This window comes from Vulpes vulpes, chromosome 4 (genome assembly GCF_048418805.1).
Source record: "Vulpes vulpes isolate BD-2025 chromosome 4, VulVul3, whole genome shotgun sequence".
Taxonomy (NCBI): domain Eukaryota; kingdom Metazoa; phylum Chordata; class Mammalia; order Carnivora; family Canidae; genus Vulpes; species Vulpes vulpes.
Window position 1 is genome coordinate 103,374,885 of NC_132783.1, and position 22,384 is coordinate 103,397,268.

The 22,384-nt window shown below is 34.1% G+C and overlaps 1 protein-coding gene across 21 annotated transcripts in view; it reads right to left on the reverse strand.

Annotated features, from left to right (window-relative positions):
- The window catches only part of TENM2 (teneurin transmembrane protein 2), a 3,534,961-nt gene that overhangs the window by 1,125,360 nt on the left and 2,387,217 nt on the right, over nt 1-22,384 (reverse strand). For all 21 annotated transcript variants that reach the window (XM_072756643.1, XM_072756655.1, XM_072756648.1 and 18 more), the window contains one exon: nt 2,204-2,316. The gene's annotated coding sequence lies outside the window, so the exon portion shown is untranslated. The remainder of the gene's footprint in view (nt 1-2,203; nt 2,317-22,384) is intronic.

Here is a 22,384-nt window from a genome sequence, read left to right on the forward strand (position 1 = left end):
TTCCAAAATTTGCTTTGGTTATCAAGGTGGTTCCTCATACCATGTAGCCATTTCTCTCTCTTCCCACCTCAACACAACACTCCTCATTTTCCTCTACCCATTTTCCTGACTACAATGTATCAAAGAACCATCTTTTCCAGGAAGCTGAATCAGAGAATTAAAATAGAGAGAAGATTAGGGTGATTAGCTACAAAGAGAAAAACAGCAGGTGATCATTGAATCTAAAGCTACAGGAAAAGCCCATAGGGATCAGAAACAGGGGCCTCATTCTTTAAGGGAGGCTCAGTTTTTCCAGGTCCTGCCCCACCTAAGCTACCTCCTCTTCCTCTGCAGTATTCTGATCTATTACCTGCTCTGGGAGAGGACAAATTGATTAGTCTTAGGTCTGTGTCACTCTACACCCTCCCATTTTTTCCAAAATTGACAACTCTGCATTTGTAGTATAATGGATTTCCTAAGCACTCAGTGATAGCTCTTTAAGAACCAAAACAATGATGGACCCAAGCTTCCCAGAAAGAAAGTGGTGCCAGGGGATATTTCTAGGAGAGGATAGCACCTGACTTCTGTGCTAGCATCCTTGAAGTCAGAGGTGTGCTGTAATAAACTTGAGCCTTCCTTACACAACCTAGTTTGGATCTGACCTCCAAGACATGAGGAACATCTATGCTTCAGGAAAAGTGAAAGTGTGCTGAGCATTATCCCATTGAGTGCCTTTCTCAGTATCCAAGAACAATATAATTCAAACAGAATTCACTACTACCCTAATAGAAAATTCTCCCAGCTCAGACCACATACCCAAGAGAACATGGGGACAGCAAGAAAAAATGTGGAAAACCAGCCACAGTGGAAAGGTAGTTTTCAAACAAGTCGCATGGACTTCACGTTTCTTTACCAGCAAAACGGAGCGAGAACTGCTGATGACATTCATTTATCTCCGACTACAAGTCCAAGTGCCAGGTTAAGTACCTAATTGCATCATCTACTTCTCCCACAGCCTCATGAGATTCCCATCCAGGCATTACATTATCTGTTTCATAAGTACTTTCTAAACTGACTGTTCCAGGCAGGCTGTTTACTGCATAATGCACACCTCCTTCATGAAAGTATTCACATCAACACTCTTGCCCTTAAACCCATTCTCACTCCCCTTGCCACTGCCTCACTTTCATAGGAAAAAACAAAAAGTAAAAACAAACCACACACAAAACTTCTGCTAGAATTGAAGGAAAAAAAAAAAAAGATTTAATCCAGATGCCTGTTCCTTTTATCCATCTAACCACTTCTAAGTCTCTACCATCCCTCCTCTCATACTCTATCCTTGGTCCTAATATCTCCATATGTACTGAAATTACTACAATTATTCTATAACTGAGGTTTTAGCTAAGTCAGATGATCCCTCTCCAAATTAGAATTGCAAAATATATTATTAATTGTCCCCATAGGGTCCTTTAATTGTGCACCCCCTAAAGTGCACCATCCTGGTAAGATGTAATTTATAAAAATATAAAAACAAGATCTGAAAAGCACAAGACTTGGGAAAAATGGATGCAGAGGTTCAAGAAAAAAGCTTAGGAAAACCTTTGATATATGGTGCTAGATGCTGTAGAAATATATTGAGGATGCCAGTTCAGGGACAATAAAAACAGAGAGGATTTTATTAGAAACATCAGAAAGGCTTGCCAGTTTCCTTTTTGCTTGTCTTACAACATGCATAGATTAGCAACATTAAACAGATCAAGGGGGGAAGAGGGGGGTAAGTTTTTTTTTTTTTTTAATCTAAAATGTTTTACACATTACAGTGGAATGCTATGTGGTCCACCTAACCACAACCTTTACCTTTTATTTCCATGCATACAGAGCAAATATGAAGTGTGATAACCAAATTATTTGTAGAGGCCAAGGGATAAGGAGAGGGTGCCAGGGGGAACACACCTAGGTAGAGAAGAGGCAGATGCATGACCAGAGAATTGTAGTCATTCAGTTGGGTTGGGAGAGAAAGACAATAGCAGATTTCTGAGAGAGAAAATGACAGTACAAATTACTTGTGTCCATAAGGGGAAAAAAAGAAAAAGAAAAGAAGCCAGTTTTCCTGCACAGAGCTGGAAAAGCCCTATTTTGTGCTCTGTATCAAAGCACTTTGGTCAACAATACAAACAACATGAGGCAGAGCAAAACACAAAATTGTAGCAAAGATTCCACTCACCAAAGGGTGGATCTTCAGTGTGCAATTCAGCTGGCTTTACAGGAGTGCTCCACAGCAAAGCCAAGTGATGAAGCAAGCCCCAGTCGGCTTAGGCAATAAAAAGCGGGATGTAACTGTTAAAAAAAAAAGAAAATAGATAAGATTCAAATGAGCGCATAAAACAAAACAAAAAGAATAAAAATGCAAATAAATACCATATATCTTCAAAATGTAGGAAAGTTGGAATTAAGAGCTAAATAAGCTAAATTGCACACCTTACCCTTTAGAATATCTTTCAATAGAGAAATGTAAAATATGGTATAAAACATATTAATTAAATCAGTCATTTTGACTATGGCACACCATTATCGTTAAGACACCAAATTACCACAATACTATTCCCATTTGTTATCCTTCAACTGTGATGCTGTTTGTAATCTAAACACCGAAATACACAGTATTAGAATGGAAGAACAGTTTAAGCACATCTTCCTAGCTATACATGGATTTTAAGCTCGCTCTTCACATTTCCAAATGATTTATTTCATCTTCAAATTTACAGTTTGCTCATCCATACAATTTAAGCATGATTTTGCCAACTCTAAAATTCAAATTCTTGCTAATTAGTACTATGGTCAATAGAACACAGGAGTAGTAGTATATACCAGGAAAGTCCCCGACTCCAATACAACTTGCTTTGGGCAAATAACCTAAGCTTTCTTTATCTAAAATGGGGATATAATAACCCCTATTTCACAGAAATGTTATGATGATTAAACATAAAAATCCATCAAAAGCACTTAGTACAGTGCCTGGCACATAGTACCCCTTCAATACACTTCACATGTCACCATTGTCATTATTGTTACCAACACTAAAATGCTATATACCTGGAATGTCATCAACGGAGATTTTGAGCTCACCTCCCAATGATTAACTCTTTTGAAAAATACAAACATCTCCCCACACACACCAGACATGTCCACATAATTAAACAAATCCACACTTAGATGTTTGTTCCTTATTACATTCCCTTTTCCCCTGGCCAGGAGAAGTAGGACAGTGAGGGAGGCAAAGCATGATTTTGTAGGTTCACAAAGGGATTGTGTTAGTGCAAAAAAGAGAGGCATCAACAAAGAAGGAATGATTGCAATTGAAAACAAATAGCTTTAATCACAGAGGTTTTTGCTCAAGTCATTCTCATCTTGGATATTAAATGTACGTCTCCACGTGTAGGACAAAGGAGCCCTTCCTCAACCAGCATTTCTAAAGCAGGGTGTAAGATCCTCTGGTGAGCTGGAGCCTCAATCTCCAGCACCCGTATAAGGCCACAGGTGGATAACACATTCCTGGATACCCTCCTCACAAGTAAAAGCAATATTTTCAAACTGATGACTCTGTCTTCCTAAATACTCTGAAAGGCCTTTCTGCCCTCCTCAAAGACTCCTGGAAATGTGGAACAAATATTAGGTACTAGCATCCTGATATTGCAGACAGTAAGAGGACTTGTCACAATGCAGTGGAGAGTATGGAATTTAAATCACAGCAGACCTGAGTTTGAATTGTGACTCTCTCACTAATAAGTACAACCTCATACAAAGTTCCTCAGACCCCCTGAGCCTCAGTATTCTCATCTATAAAATGGGAGCAGAGACAAACCACCTATTAAATTGAGTAATAAGGAAAGAATGTTTCTGGCATACAGTAGAAATACAACTAACATTAATCACAATTTCTGCTTTCCTTGTTGCTGCTATCTTGCTTATTATGGTAGGTTGATAATCTGATTATAAGGGAATGAAACAGAATTATCTAATCAAGACTGCATGTCTTTAAAAGACAAACTGACAAGACCAGACAGAATGATAAGACCTATGTCAACTTGCTTTGTTTTAATTTTTTTTTTGAAGTTTTCAATTTGGCAATCAGAACCCAGAAAAGCAATATGGTTCTTTGATTTCTTCCTGAAAAACTGCACAGCCTTTATTGTCTTTGTATCGCACAACTTTAGCACTTAATTATATCCTACCTTGTAATAATTAGGTGTCCTTATAATCAAGTCTGTTTACGACACGTGCAGTTCTGATCCTTTAATCTCTACTGAATATTAGTTTTTAATGCTGTAAAAAGCCACAATTTAACAATTTTATTACTAAATAAAATTGCAAGAATATTTTGAAGAAGATTCACCAACAAGTTGGATCTAACATTTTCTTTTATAATTAGAAGTAGCACAAAATCATACAAGGAAGCTTTAATAGTAGAAGCCCAGGAAGTTTCTATGCCTTTCCACTGAATTGCTGTGTTATCGTAGGCTAGTCACTGATCTTCATTTTTGGATCTGTAAAGGAGCCTACACTTGAGTCAGATACTTGTCTCAGCTAGACCACAAAGGTCTTTTTTTTTTAAAGATTTTATTTATTTACTCATGAGAGACACAGAGAGAGAGGCAGAGACACTGGCAGTGAGAAGAAGCAGGCTCCATGCAGGGAGCCTGATGCGGGACTCGATCCCAGGTCTCCAGGATCACACCCTGAACTGAAGGCAGGCACTAAACCGCTGAGCCACCTAGGCTGCCCTAGACCACAAAGGTCTTAGAATTCTGTAATAACAAGACTATAATAAAACAGCTGTAATTTTCAGGCAACAAATCTGGTACTTGCTTTGTTATTTTATATTATGTTGATTATAAATTGAAAAGCCTGCTGATGGAATGAATGTAAAATAAAAACAGGTATGGTCAGTTTACACAGTATATTTGATACAGTGTAATGATGCATTCTCCAGGCTCCAAAGCCTAGCAAAGAAAAACACTGAATGGCCACATGGTCCAAGACAAGCTTTAATCGTCCATGTTCCTTAGAATCTTGAATAAAATAAGGATAATAACAATATCTAATTCATAGAGTTATTATAAAGACTACATACATAATTCACTTAATGAGTGGCACATACATTTATGTTAGCTATTATTTTTAATTTTTATTAATAAAATAGAATTACGTCAAAATCCACTGATTTCTGAAGGATGAAACTCACTCCCTATTTTGTTATATGCATTATGGATATTCGTCAAATGGATAAATGGAAGTGATTTTTTGATCAATGTGTGTCACTCATTAAATATTCAGTAACAAATGAGGCATGCTTTAAAGCATACATTTATTGCCAGTGTTACTATTTATTAGGTTTTCATCTACATTAAGAGAGATCAGATAAAACATATATTGATTGAACTTAAATACATTATTAAATTATAATAAAACTAACAAACCCAGACTTGAATTTTTTCTGAAATATACATTTCTGGCATATTTTACATATGAGAGTAACTCATGAGACTACATGAGACCTATATTTATATAACTATAATGAAACCTATATTTTCAAATATTCTTTTGAGTATCATTGTAAAAAAATTATATAGTTAAATAAAAAGAGTAAAAGCCACTCAGAAGCACATGAGCCAGTGATAGCTGCTGCTTACATTTTGATGGACATCCTTCTAGATATCTCTCTATAAATAAATTCACCTGAAATAGACAAAATTATGCACAAATAGGACAATGCCAGCCACCTCTTTTTATTCCAAACCTTCTTCCATAATAGAAATGCATTTTCTAGATTATTGATGGCAGTTAATCTGGGCCCACTTTTGATTCAATCAAATCATTTTAACCTTTCATTTAATGTTTATCAAAAATTTGAGATATTAAATATCTGATTCAAGAATATTATAAAATGACCTATTTAAATTAATATTATTGACATCTGAGGAATAACTTAGGAAGGTCTCAATTTGCATTTTTTAAATGTGTTTTCTATCATTAAACATACGAATCAGAAAAATTAAACAAATACCAGACTGCATATTTTACACAATAGGAAGTGCAACAAAATGAAATGATATAGACAAACCTATAAAAAGCCAGACAATAGGAATAAAACTTGCAAGATGTTGTTATTTTCATTCAAACTACCAGCTCCATTAATGGAAATTAAGTTTATAGGCTTAAAAGAAATATTAACAATTTTCCCTTTAGATATAAAGAGAATGATGTTACAGTGTAAGGAATGGGAGATTAGTAAATGCAAATTAATTGACTTCTTTCTAATGAATAAAAATAAAGATTTCAGAGACATAAAAATATGAGTTTCATCCCACAAAACAGAAAATAAAATGATGAATTAGAATGAATGACTTTCAGAATACTCAAGTCATTTTGCATTCTACTATTCATGTAACTATTTAGGAACTGTAGCCTTCTTCAAAAAAATATCCTAAGTCCAAATAAAATATCTCTCTGTTTCTTAACAAGGACATTTGATAATGAGGCATTTAGATCAGCAATAAAATGATTTTATAACATAGAAAATGATTCATTGACCTGGATATACAAAAACCAGTCAGCTAGTATCACTTACTTACTTATTTGACTAATATATCTGAGTGGTGCCCATATATTAGAAACTACTTCAAGCCCTAGGTTTAATAGTGTCCAACAGAGGAGCCACCAGCCATATGGCCATGGGCTATTGAGCACTTAAAAAGTGGATAGTCTGCAATGACATGTGTAAATGTGAAACACATATGATTCACAGATTTAATATAAAAAAGTAAACTATCTCAATCATATTTTTATATTGGGCACCCACTGAAAAACGCTATTTGATATATTGAGTTAAATTAAATAGATTAAGAAAATTAAGTTCACCAGCTTCTTTTTTACTACTTTTAAAGTGCTTACTAGCAAATTTCAAGTAACATGTGTGGTTTGCATTATATTTCTTTAAAAATATTTATTTATTTATTTGACGGGGGCAGGGGGAGAGCACAAGCAGAGGGAGAGGGAGAAGCAGACTCCCCAAAGAGCAGGGAACCCAACACAGGGCTTGAACCCAGGGCCTCAGGATCATGACCTGAGCCAGAGGCAGACACTTAATCAAGTGAGCCACCCAGGCACCCCGGCATTATATTTCTATTGGATAGACCTTCTCCAGATGATAAAAATGTTTAATGAGGAAACAGGTCTTTGTATTCACGTTTGTGTGCTTGGAGTCAGGCACAAATGCCATTCAAGGACTCCTGTCAGATGCTGAGGAAGGCGCATTATAAGGAGCATGCCAACCTCTGAAATTTTGCCATCTAGCAGTATGCATCAAAAAGACGGGAAAAGGTACATAATCACAAAGCCATTACATATGCTAACCTAAAATATAACACTGCTTTATGTCAAGAAATCTCTCTAATAAAGTTATGGTTGTTCAATACATCTCATTTCTTTTATCACAAGGGGAGCATTAAGCTGATCTGCTGTTCAGCACCTACTGCTGGGATTGTGGATGTGCTTCTCAGGCTTCAGGAGGGGGACGAGGAGCTCATATTTTATTTGCTTTTAATGGCAAATTTGTACAGTGGATCAAGAGAGCGGCCTCATCACAAATGCTATTTGAAATTCACTGATATCCCCAAGCTAGCTAAGTTGGATCTTAGGAGGGAGCCAGGAGAAAACATTTCAAAACATCCAGAGGTCCCCAAAGCCTCCCTAAGGATCTGAAGGCCCACTGTGGTTGTGACAAAGAGATTACAGAACTGTCAAATATATGGTAGAGATTAATTAACAGAGTATTATCTTTGGTGGCTCTGACCAACAGTACAAAGAAATTATCGGGAGCCAAATAATTACAAACCAGGTATGCTTAGAACAATTTAAAATAACTTATCTTTATTTTTACAGTATGTTTTATTCCCTCCAAGGCCATTTCAGGCTAAAGAAGTCTTCTTAACTATATGGAATCTCTGAATTTTCACTCTTTAGGATAACATTTCAATTAATTTAAGTCATTTTATCTCTCACACAGAGATTTCCACAATTATCTGTCAAACTCAGGCATAATTTTGCTCAAAATAAATGGTTTCTATCATAAAGATGCACTAAAACAATCAAAACACAATCATATTTTCAATATTAGAATGCAGGATCTGTGGTCCAAAGCTTATGTTCAAAGGTTTTAAAGAAAGGAAAAATAATTTATAGAAGTTTAAAAAGATACTCCATGTAATACCAATTCATTAAGTAATTTTGAAAGGGTCAAATCTTATTTTGCTTAAGGGTTATCTGATACAGAAATTACTGGAGTTTTATAAAATATGCACTCTGTCCCTGCTCATTTTCTGAATGAATAAATATGAGGCCAATTTTATACAGAATCACTTCAACTTGAACTAATAATAATTGTGTATTACAGCCTAGTATGTTTCAAAGGGATATGTATAAAAAGGAAGGCAAAAGAAAACATTAAATCAGCCACTAATTATAATTAATTCATGGACAGTTGAGGTTTATTGGCTTTGGCTAAAGTATGTAACAGTATTCATATGGAAGTCCAGGGTCCAAGCTAAAAAGCACCAGGTCATATAAGGACTGTTTTTATTTGCTGAATAGATTTAAGATACAATAGACTGTTTTTGAAGATAAAATGGTATAAGCAGAAACTTGCAGATCTCACCAGAAACTGTGAATCTCTTACTGATTATTTCCTTTTTTTTCCCCAGGAATGTACATGGGTCCTTTTGAGAAATTTTTAATCATTAAGAAAAATTAAAACTTGCTGAAAGACATTGCATGGGATTTCATTTACACTGAATCATTCTGGGGCACTAGATTTGCACTGAAACATATAAAGAGATTCGTAAAATTAGCATCATCTCTTTTTAATTATGGAGAGATGGAGAACTAACCCATGGAATAAGAATGATTTTGAAATCATAAAAAGAGTCTGACCTTTGTGTATGGTAGCCCTCTCTTAACTGATATCCCACCTACTCAGTTGGTTTCGTGATACAGTAATTATCATATTTGACCTCTGTCCATGAGCAAACCATTTAATTGTTCATATCAACTATTGCCCACAATACTATCCAATATGGCTATTCATCATATTTACTACCTGCTATGGGGACAGCTGAACCTCTCCTCCTCACTCATGGCTCTACATCCTCACCATCCAGGGAGAGTTATTCAAGTGAGCATATAAACAAGTGGTAAGTGAGCCAACCATCTAAAGTTTTATATCAAGGCACCTGGGTGGCTCATTTGGTTAAGTGTCTGCCTTCGGCTCAGGTCATGATCCCAGGGTCCTGGGATTGAGCCCTGTGTTGGGCTCCCTGCTCATCAGGGAGTCTGCTTCTCCCTCTCCCTCTGCCCCTACCCCTGCTCGTGTGAGCTCTCTTACTCTCATTCTATCTCAAATAAGTGAATAAAATCTTAAAAAAAAAAAAAAAACCTTTATATCAACAGTCCTCATTGGTGAGAGCATGATCCAGAACACTGAATAACCACAGTATACAAATCATAGCATTACATCAAAAGCTATAAAACTATAAAAGAAACTAAAGAAAAAAAGCTTAGGGCATTAGGGAATAAGGAATTTGGTTGCCAAATACATAGACATTGACCTGACCAGTGCTGGTCTATGAGAAATTTTCACAGTAAAGACAAGGAATTTTTTTGCAGAAAAAAAAAAAAATCAACAGAATCAATATAGCTATCCCATCTGCATAGAAAAACTTTTGAAGCACTTTTAAATTTACTTTATCAGCACTCAGTTTGAAATGATCAATATGCTAAAACTCATAATTGATTCATATATTTGCATCAAGAATAACTGCCATTGGACTTCTATTTACCATCATATTATCAACCATCACTATTTTTTATTTGTAGTAGGCTGAAAATAGTGAAATTGTATTTCTTTAAAAAATAATTCATACTTCTCTCCTTCATTCACACTACTTAGAGGTGTGTACATATGCATATGCGTGCACACACATATTTTCTGCCTCACACATACACATCAACTCAATACAGGTCATTAAAATTGGAAGGGATTTATTCTATGTTCAGCACTTCAGAATAAGAGGGTGGAAAAGGAGGTAGAGAAAGGAGGAAATAACATGTGTTTGCAGTATTTTGAAAATTAAAGATCCTATATACCAAATGCCATACAGAAATAATTATACTTTTTGATTTCCTAAAAGTACAATCATTAAACAGATGAAGCTATTAGAATATTAAAATAAAAGGTTGTTCTAAATTTTTAAATACAAGTAATGCTTGTTTTAATCATACTGCTGTCAGATCTAATGCCATCAATAAAAATTAAGGATGCACATTCACAATCAATTTCAGAGGTAAAAGACTCATTGTATTAGATGCTAGTAGAAGTAATGGCACTCTTGCAAAAGAAGAAATAAAAACAAACTGGTTATTTCCTGTGTTAGTCTCACCAACATGAACTGTGCCCTTTAAAACATAATTTTTCCACTAAGTGTAAATATAACCCCTCTCTAAACAAGCAATCAGCATGATTACTATATTAAAAAGCATATATTTCCACAAAATCATTATATTAAGTAGCAAACAAATGTCTTTTTCCCTTTCGTTACCCTCCCCCTAATTAATTAAAGATTGGCACAGTCTAAGAACTAAATTTATTTTCAATTAAAAAAAGAAGTCCGTATGTCATGATAATTTTTTGTTACTATTTCTAATGTGCAAAACAAAGGTTTGCTGTTAGCATTGAACATAGTAATCAAAACAAATCCTTTAATTTTCAATAACTGTAAGGATATTTGAAGAGTTGTTCTCCTAGCAAGGTACTACCTCAATGGTTAATCCTATTAAGAACTGAGCCATGCACTGCGACTAAATCCTCTGGGGAATTTGAGGAATCAAAGGCTTACTGCACACTTAGAAGGCAAGGACTTTTGTAAAGGGCTCTATTATATGAGGAACAAAAGAATACCACTTGTGTACTTAAATATCATCTGCTTTTCCTTCCAAAATACTCCATTTTTAAGTAAAGATATGTGATTTAAATGTATTTAGAGTTTAGCTTTTGGCACCACTCTCGTTTCTGAGTAGAAGTGCCATCTGCGGGCCCCATGGCTCACGCATAATGATATGCTTACAAGCTGCTTCCCTTTTCTGCACAATGTACCCTTTTCACTTTAACATACATTTTCCATAAATTTTTGAATAACAAATTGGGCTGTGGAAGTTTGTTGAAACGGGACAAGGGAAATGCCCGTAGGCTAGAAAGCGGCAATTTTACTAAAGAAATTGGCGCAGTGGAAAATATCTACCCCACCTGCCCCCACCCCCAAACACCTATCTTGAGCTGTGATCCTTTAAAATTGCAAATTAAAAACTTCTCCCCTCAATATATTAGGTCTGTACATTAACTTGGGCAAAGAGCCCACATGCCTGCCATCCATTACACCTGCTGGGTGACAAACAGATGAGAGTCATCATGCAGACTCCCAACGTTTGATCTCCTGATATCGCCAGATGTCCCCCATTTACATTCAAACATAACCACAGTCATTAATGCAACTAGCCCGGCTGGCATCTAATAGGGGGGAAAAATGGAATTCTAATCTCAAATCCTAACTATCCAAAGCTTTCAGGATGTGAACATATATACTATTAAGTGTGTTTCCATGAGTCTAACCTTCTGGCTATTAAGAGAACTGAGCTTATTGTAGGACTGGAAACTGGTACAGATGGACAGATTCTGCACATATTTCAAGAGAAGACCTGCATCTTGCCCCATTTGGCTTCTGAACTTTTAATTTAAACAACAAAATTTACCTTCCTGTTATATGCTATATCCTTAAATACAGTAAGAATAATCTTGCTTGTTGGGTGCAATTCAAATACCCCACATAGGGAAAACTCGTAAACGGACAGCAAAAGTCAAAGAAGCCATGGAAAGAGTAAATCTTAATTTCTTCCTTGCCTCCCTCCCTAGTCTAACAGCACTCATGAAACTGCCTACTGATAATAGTCAACTGGAGAACTTAAAACAAAAGATCGTATACACAGGTATCAGTCCACAGCCCCTGGATGAGTATCCAAGGGTGAGACCCAGGAATTTTAAAATGCCCTTATTAATTCTCTTGAAATCAATCCTAGACCTTGAGCATATCCTGGCAGTGTATTCAGGAACTATTCATGAAAACATGACTTAACAGCTTGACTTTTTGAGACTTTCTTTTCCATTCTTTGTTTTACACAGAAAATATTTGTAGTGCGTCTACTCTGTGCCTGGCACTGGGCATTTGGTATTCACAGACTCCGTAAGACACCAGGATTTATCTCAGCAGAGTCAATACATGGCTCTAGGTACAGAGAGAAGTCTGCCTAATATCATAAGGGCAGAGAGATTCTTACATACAAACTAAAAGAAATGAAAAAACCCAGAGACGTTTTCCAGAATTTTACAAGGGGTCTACCAACTGGACACCTCAAGAAGGTCTGGGAAGGAAGAAACCACTAGACCTCCTACAAAAGATATCAGTATCTATGCCCAGGAGGGGCTCTGACTTGTTTAGGGGAAGGAGGAGGAAGCTGGGAAGCCTGCAGCATCTTTCTGCATTCCTTCCTCTATTTACACTAGAATCAGTTTAGACCTTCTCCCTTCTTCTAGCTCCCTCTACCACTGTAATGAAAATATTCTCCTCAGTGAGAGTGTCATTGAGCAGCTGCCCTGGACCCTCATCACTCTTCCCCTCTCCCCATTCCATCTTCCTCATCTTACTGCTGGGTGAAATTACTGTGTTCGTGTGTGTTTCTGTCTCTTATCTCTCTCCCTTGCCTATTATTCACCTGTTCCCAGGACCTAGAGCCACACCTGGCATGAAATGAGTATCCAAATACATGTTGAATGAATAAATTAGTCAACAAAAATAGTTTTTCTTAAAATTTCTCGCTTCCTTCTATCACCCAACATGGATATTTTTCACTGTGTGTTCTTGGATTTATATTATTAGTGATTGTTTTCATTTGAAGCCCAACCTGATTCTCTTCTAAGATTATTGTGGCCTATATGCTATCTCACTTTATTCAGCTTACACTTGGACTCAGTCAGCAACAATCCATTTTGATGCAAGCCCAATATATCTTCAGCCCATCTCTCCTGTAATTTATAAAATATCCTATTGCCCTTCAGCAGGGACAGAATTCCAAACCTTATTCAAATCTTCCACTATATACTCAAGAAGAACAACAACAACAAAATCCCCTCGAAGGAAAAAGTGCTAGAGGAATTTCTGTCTCGAGGTCAAGTCTAAGAGGATAAACACAGGCCATCTACTCAAAGTAAGAGGAATTAAACAATGAAATCACTGATTTAAGGCTTTTAATAACAATGGCAAAATATTAAATCAGGCTTAAAATTACCAAGTACCATCAGGCCACTTTTACTTGAGTTTTTTTTTTTTTTTCTTCAGCTGCTCAGCACATCCCTGCAATTTCACGGCACCTACTAATAGAAAGTGAGCTCAGATTCTATTGACAGTTTCATGACAAGTCATACTTCACCTTCCATTGTCCAGTCTTCTTAGCTGTTCATTATCTTGACTGCTGTGCCTACGAGATAATGATACACTCTGCTTCTACCCCTGACTAGAACACATTTTTGCTCCAGGGTTCCTTTTAATTGAAACACACTGTCGGTATTACTGTTTTTGGTGCAAAAGTAAACACATTTTTAACACAAGAATTCAGTCTGTATTTGCTTCACCAATAGGAAGTGTGTAAAAAGTCACCTGCCTCTAGAAAAGTGACTGGATGATTCTTTTGAGACATTAATATTTTTACTCTTTTCTTTCACTTTCATTACCATTTGTCACTTCTGAAATGTGATAATCAATTATCTCTGTGAGAAAAAAAATAGTATGACCATCCTTACCATTTCTCTAAGTGTCCCAAACCCATTCAGGAAGTACTGAGTAATGTCTCGTCAACCCTTAAGCATAAAATTGACTGAAAATGCCTTTAACTCTAAAAAAAAAGTATAATAAATTGTACCTCTCAAATTATCTGTGTCCATTGTTAATCCCATTCAGTAGCCACCGACTGACTAGAACAGAATTGCCCAACATCGGGATTAGTAGCAGCTGAGCATGGCCAAGATGCTGCTCTTGCCTAGCAGAGGTTCTCAGAATTTGAACTCTTTCAAGAAAACAAGTGAATTCTTTCTACAAACAAATATATTTCAAATAATAACTACATATATAAAGAGGATTAGGGTTTATTTTCTCACCCTCTGGCAAAATAAATATATATATTATGATACTCTAACCATTTAAGAACAATAATACATTAAACACTGTGCACAACTTCATTTTATACCAATCAATTAATACAATCATATCTATGATATTAGAATTCTCACCATTCCTATTTTATACATGAGAATATCTAGGCACAGAACTGTTAAACATCATGTCTAAGGACATATCACAGAGCTGGACCTTGAATCTAGATCTGAAACCATACCCCAGGTTCTTAGCCACTGTTCTATGATGCTTATTCTCTCTGAGTTTTTAGTTAAAATATTAAAGCACTTCAATGAAGTCATCTAATGACTGTCATGTATTCTTATAATAAAATATATATGGATTTAAATTTTGAAAATATAAAATGGATTCACAATTTACCCAAAATTCAGGTTGACCTTAGAAATATTTGTTAGTATTCCTTCCATTTATCAATTGTCACATTACTTGTCTTTTTTTTTTTTTTTTTATCACTGTAGCCAACACAATTTTGATTGTTTTTGCCACTACATATTTGGGGAAGGGGAAGAGAAAGAAAGAATATTTACTCTCTCTTCCAAGAGATTAACATAATATGTGTGTGTGGCAGGGGAGGGGGCTGGGTGGGAAGATGACATGGGAAAGGATTAAAAATTTACCACCCTTAGAAGTAAAATGGTTCTCAAATATTAAAATGCAAATGAATCTGCAGGGAAAATTTTAAAATTTCAAGTCACTAGGCTCTCCCTAAAAGATTCTGATTCAATAATTGTGGGGTAAGGTCCAAAAAGTGGATTTTTAGGGATCCCTGGGTGGCGCAGCGGTTTAGCGCCTGCCTTTGGCCCAGGGCGCGATCCTGGAGACCCGGGATCGAATCCCACGTCGGGCTCCCGGTGCATGGAGCCTGCTTCTCCCTCTGCCAATGTCTCTGCCTCTCTCTCTTTCTCTCTCTGTGACTATCATAAATAAATAAAAAAATTTAAAAAAAAAAAAAGTGGATTTTTAACAAGCAGCAACAGTAATTCTACTACAGACAGTTCATACCTGTGTTGTCCAATATGGTAGCCATTAAGCTTATAAAATGCAACTAGTCTAAAATGACGTGTATTAAATGTAAAATAATACACACTGAATTTCAAAGATTCAGTATGAAAACCAGGATATGAAATATCTTAATACTTATTTTGATTATATGTTAAAATTCTAATGTTTTAGACATATTAACTGTAAGAAAATATATTACTAAAATTAATCTCATGTCTATCTTTTTTAGTGTGGGTACTATAGAATTTTAAATTATATGTGTAGCTTTCATTGGTATTTCTATTGGACATTATATTTCTATGTGGACTTATCTTTCTTTTGGGCAACATTAGTTGACACTCATTCCCAGGCAAAGGTAGTAAAATAATTCTAAATTAAAACCAGGACCAAGTGCATATAATAAAAATTTTAGTACATAAGATTTCTTTGAATATTTTTAGAAATCTGATAAAGATATATGCATCAACTAAACTGCCACATCAATAAATACATCAAATTTATATTTTTTAGTGAAACAAACAAACAAAGCATTAACTAACTATCCTTAAGCAGCATTCAATGATTATCAAATCCCATGTGTAGCTGGTTTTTGCATTCAGTTATGAACTTCCTTGGTGCATAATATATGTATGTTTGTATATTTGTATATATGGACACTGTTTATACAGCCTACCACAAAGTATGACTTTTCATTTTGTGCCTCATTCACAAAATAATAGAAACATTTAGCAAGAAATCTGTTAAATATAATCTAATACTATTGAAACTGGCAATAACTATATGAGATAAATAGATTTGTATGGGTAGGTGGGAATATAATCACCTTTGTTAATATTCTCTCTATTGACCAATGTATTATGAATTCTAAAGAGCTGACATAAATTAAAGTATCTGAAATCAACATGTTATGAATTACTACCAATACTCCTAAACTATCCGTTATTATTCTACTAAAATTAGGTCCATACACTTAGTTTCATAGAATTTTATATGTTTGAATGATGATAAATGAATTTAAATCTTGACTTTTCTGACTTATATGCTATATACTCACATTCTGATGATAGGTTATACTAGATGTCCCTAAACATTCTCAGTTCATGGTACCCTTAGTGTCTTGGTAATATTTTCATGATGCCCCTAGGGCAAGAGAATTACTTAACAGTTGCAGTTATTCAGGAGTTAGGTTCAAACAACTTAATAGTAGTAGTTTAGGCAGAGGTTTCTAACTTTCCTTTAAATATTTAAAATATCTCACAGATTCCAAGTGAGTTTGTTGAAAGGTTCACACAGTTAACTTCAGCTCAGTTTAAAAACTGTAGGACTGTATAGTTTTAAATAGTATAGAAAGTAAAAGGCAAAATTTTTTACCTCCTAAGGGAAAGAATATACCTAATGCTAATAGCCATTTTAAGCTTTGTTTCTTTTAACACATTTTAATTATTAGAGTTAAAAAGTCATCATATATTGCACCACTAGATAAGTGACATTTAGCATAGACTGCATCAATCAGTTGATCAGTCAAAGGTATTTATAGAATACCTATTATATATCCAAGTCATTACTCTCAAATAGCTTACATCCTATAATTTATCTATAGATATACCTTAATGTCATGCTTTCTCAAACAGGGGTCTCAAATGTTTACTGTCATCTAAATTTTTCTATTTATTATATTTATTATTATTATTCATTAATGTATGATTACAATTTCTTGTGATGGCCAAGAAATTTTATGAAATTCTGAAAATACAGTACTCTCTTTTTTTAAGATATTATTTATTTATTTGAAAGAAAAAGTGTACACACACACCAGTGGGGGAGGGGCAGAAGGAGAGGAGAAGCAGACTCCCTGCTGAGCAGGGAGCCCAAAGCAGGTCTAGATTCCAAGACCTGCTTGGGATCATGGCCTGAGCTAAAGGCAAACACTTAACCAGCTGAGCCACCCAGGTGCCCTTGAAAATACAATACTTTCAACATAAGGTTGTTCTCATCTTAAGAGCACAGATAGACGTCATAACTCAAATGATGATAACCTCAACAAAAATTAAAAACTGACCCCAGTTTCCTCTCTAGTATGTAGTTTCATTAGAAGTAACCACTCTCTCCTGACAACAAGTAAAAATGCGAACAAAGTGAAAAATCACATCTCTTCTTAGATATATCAAAGAATTGAGGTCAAAGGCAAACCATTTCCCTCAAAAATTGGGAAAAAAAAAAAAAACAAAACCAAGACATGCTGATACAGAGAATCACCACTTACCAGAGCAGAACCCACAATCAGAAACCTCCATGGGAACCAGCGCCAGGATAAGAAGATCTGACTGAAATTAACAAATTGCTGGAGGCTCAGTGTGGACAGATCTTAGAGTTGAAAACTCCAGGGTCACTTAATCATAAAAAGTCTCACACACCTTTGTGAGTTTTACCTCTAGGAGTTCTATCAGGTTCTCAAAGTGAATGTAGGAGAAAAATTTCCTTGAGCTTCTAGCAAGGTAGAGCAAAGGAACCATTTTGAAATATCCCAGAGCATTCTATACTTCTTAACAAGGCCTGACCTCAGAAGTATTTTACCAGAGCTTAACCTTGCATAGCCATCCTGTTTCACCTAGGATGGGAAAACTGAGAAGCACTGGTAAAGTTCCATTTACCATAATCACTTTTACCTAGCCTTTCAATAACAACAAAAAAATCATAAAGCAAACTGAAAAGTAAGCATGCTTCCAAGAGATTGAATAGGCATCAGAACCAGAGTCAGATATGGCTAGAATGTTAGAATTATTAAACCATGATTTTTTAAAATAAAAATATGATTAATATGCTAAAAGTTATAATGGAAAACATAGACAATATGCAAGAATAGATGATTCATGTATTCAAAAAGGTGGACAGTCTAAGAAAGAATTAAAAAGAAATCCTAAAAATAAACAAAATACTAACATAAATGAAGAATGCCATCAATAGGCTCATTAGCACACTGGACACAACTGAAGAAATAATTTCTAAACCTGAGGGTATGACAATTGAAACTTCCAAAATTAAAAAGCAAAGGCCTGACCTCAGGAGTATTTTACCAGAGCTTAATCTTGCATAGCCATCCTGTTTCAACTAGGATGGGAAAACTGAAAAGCACTGGTAAAGTTCAGAGCCCAAGTTTATTGAGACCTAATCATAGGACTATAGACCTCTCTCCCTCCCCTCAAATCTTACCACTACACTATTGAAAAGACTAGAAAAAATTATAAAGAACAGAATATCTAAGAACTGTAGGACAATTAAAAAGGCATATATGTAATGGGAATAAAGGGAAAAAGAGAGAAATGAACAAAAGCAGTAGTTGAAGCAACAATTAAGAATTTCCCCCAAATTAATGACACACATCAAACTACACATCCAAGAAACTCAGAGTATATCAAACAGAATAAACGCCCAACAAATAACACTTAGACATATGATGTTTAAACTTCAAAACATCAAAGATAAAGAAAAAAATCCTGAAAGAAGCTAGAAGGAAGAAAAAAAGAACTTTACCTATAGAGGAACAAAATAAGAATTTCATCCAACTTCTCCACAGAAACCTTGTGAGCATCAATTGGAGTGAAAAACTTGACGTTTTAAGAGCAAAAACTAATAATATAGAATTCCATACTCTGCAAAATTATTCCTTCAAAAATGAAGGAGAAATAATGACTTCATCAAATCAAAACTGAAAGAATTTGTTACCAGTAGATCTGCCTTGCAAGAATTGTTAAAAGACAGAAATGTTTCATAGAGAAACAAAACGATATAAGTTAGAAACTTGTATTGACATGAAAAGTAATAAAGAATTAATAAATGAAAGTAAAATAAAAACGTTTATTGTTATTCTAAATTGATCTAACAAATAATAGTTTGTTCAAAATAATAATAACAAAAATTCAATTGATTATGTCTGCTTTTATGTATATATATATGTATATATATATATACACACACACATATATGTATTTTGGTCTTTATGTAAGTTTATGTATAAAAGTAAATGAATGACAGCAATGATACAAGGAACTGGAGGAAAGATTAGAAAATATATATTTTTTTCTTTATATATATTAAAATATACATACATTTTAAGGTGCTCACAGTACTCATGAAGGGACACAGTGTTAACTGAAAGTGACTTGAATTTTGTAAATGTATACTGCAAACTCTAGAGAAACCACTAAAAAAAAAGGTTAAAAAAAGAAGCACAATTAGAATGCTAAGTAAGGATATAAAATGAAATCATGTAAGTGTTCAACTCAAACCACAAAATGCAGAAAAATGTGGAAGACAAAAAAAGAAATAAAGAACTACAGCAACAAATAAAATATATATTAATCTAACTATATTTATCATTACCTTAAAAGTAAATGGTCTAAATACACAAAGTAAAAGAAATGGCCAGAATAAATAAAAAAACAAGACTCAACTAATTGGTAATATACACACACACACACACACATATATATACACACACATATATACATATATATAGTAAACATAATATATATGTATATTAAGTATATGCATATATACATATTATATACATAATATGTAAATTTATATTAAATATAAATATGTGGAAAGATACACCATGCTAATATGCTAATAAAAACAAAGTGGCAGTAATAATATTAATTTCAGAGAGAGGAAGAGAAGAAACTTCAGAACAAGAAAGTTATCAGGGATAAAGCAGGGCATTACATAATAATAAAGAGATTAATACTCCAAGAAGACATAACATTCTTTCATGTGTAGTGAATAACAACAAAGCTTCAAAATACATGACAAAAATTGGTTGGAGCTGCAAGGAGAAATAGATTAATCCACTATTATAGTTGGAGGTTTAACATCCTTCTAACAAAAATGGACTCAACAGACCATCAATCAACTAGCTATAATGGACACCTATAGACTACTTCATTCAACCAGAGCAGATTACACCTTGTTCTTAAGCTCACATGTAATATTCACAAAGATAGACCACATTCTGGGTCACATCCTAACAAATTTAAAAGAACAGAAAACATACAATGTCTTCTCTCATACCAAAATAAAATTAAACTTGAAATCAGTAACAGAAAGATATCTGGAAACTCCTATAATACATGAAGATTAAATAAAAGAATTCTAAATAACACATGGATCAAAGGAAAAATCTCAAGAGAAATTGAAAAGTAAAGTTGACCCTTGGACAACACAGGGTTTAGTGGCACTTACTCCTCAAATACTTGAAAATCTGCATATAACTTTTGACTCTCCCAATATTTAACTACTAATAGCCAACTGTTGGCTAGAAGCATAATATAATATAACATAAACAGTTGAATAACACATATTTTCTATATTATATCTATTACATACTATATTCTTACAATAAAGGAAGCTAGAGAAAAGAAAATGTTATTAAGAAAATCATAGAAAAAATACATTTGCAGTACTATACTGTATTTGTTTAAAAAAAAATCCACATAGGTAGTTCAAAACCATGTTGTTCAAGATTCACCCTGGTTTTGAAATAAATGGAAATGAAACTGTAACTTATCAAGATTTTAAAATGCAGCAAAAACAATGTTTAAAGTTAAATTTTAATACTGAGTGCATATATCAGAAAAGAAAGATCTAAAATCAATAATCTAAGTTTCTACCTTAGGAAACCAAACAAAGAAGAGCAAATAAAATTCTAAATAAGTAGGAAAAATAAAAAGTTACAATTAGAGCTGAAATCAATGATATTGAAAATGAAAAATCAATAGAGAAAAATAACTAAACAAAAACACTTTAAAAAAAATCAGTAATTTCAGTAAGACTCTAGCCAGGCTAACTAAAAAAGTAAGAGAGTAGACCCAAATTACTAATATTAGAAATGGAAGAGGGGACATCACTACAGATCCCATGGACATTTAAAAGATAATAAAGCAATATTATAAATAACACTATGCCCCCAAATTTGATAATCTATATAAAATGAGCCAATCCCTTGATAGACACATTCTGCCAAAACTTGGACACACACACAAAAAACTGCACAATCTGAATAGATCTATCTCTATTACAGAAATTGAAGCCATAATTTACAACCTTCCCAAAGAAGATTTCCAAATAATCTTTCCAAAAGAAAAGGTGATAAATTCACTGGTGAATTCTACAAAATATTTATGAAGAAATTATATTCTCCACAATCTTTTCCAGAAACTATAAATAGATAAAATATTTTCTAACTTATTCTATGAGGCCAACATTACCCTAATACCAATATCAGACAAAGACATTACAAAAAAAGTTCAGTCAAATATTGCTCATGAGCATAGATGTGAAAATGTACATTAAAATACTGGCAAAATGAATTTATAATACATAAAAAGAATTAATTGTGTACCACAATGAAATGGGATTCATCTGGGTATATAAGGATGGTTCAAGATTCAAAATCAATTAGTGCAATCTACCAATAGGTTATAGAAAAGTTATATAATAATATCAATTAATGCAGAAAAAGCATCTGACAAAATCCAACACTCATTCATGATAAAAACTCTCAGGAAACTAGGAACAAAGGAGAAATTCTACTTGATAAAAAATATCTACAAAAACCCTACAACTAACATCATTCTAATGGAAATCTGAGGTATTTCCACTAAGATTAGGAACAAAGCAAGGATGTCCCTTTTCATCATTAGTTACCAACATCATACTAGAAGTCATAGATTATGAAATAAGACAAGAAAAAAAATTTATACAGATTGGAAAGGAAGAAATAAAATTTTGTTCACAGATGACATGACACGATCATCTAAGTAGAAAATCCAAATAAATCAACAACGAGAAAACTAACCTCCTAGAACTAATAAGTGATTATAGCTAGATTTCAGGATATAAGATTAATAGACAAAAGTCCATCATTTTATTATATACAATCAAATAACAACTGAAATTTGTAATTAAAGACACAATACTATTTACATTAGCATCCTCCTCAAAAAAATGAAATTGTTAGGTATAAATCTAATAAAATATGTACAAGAGCTATA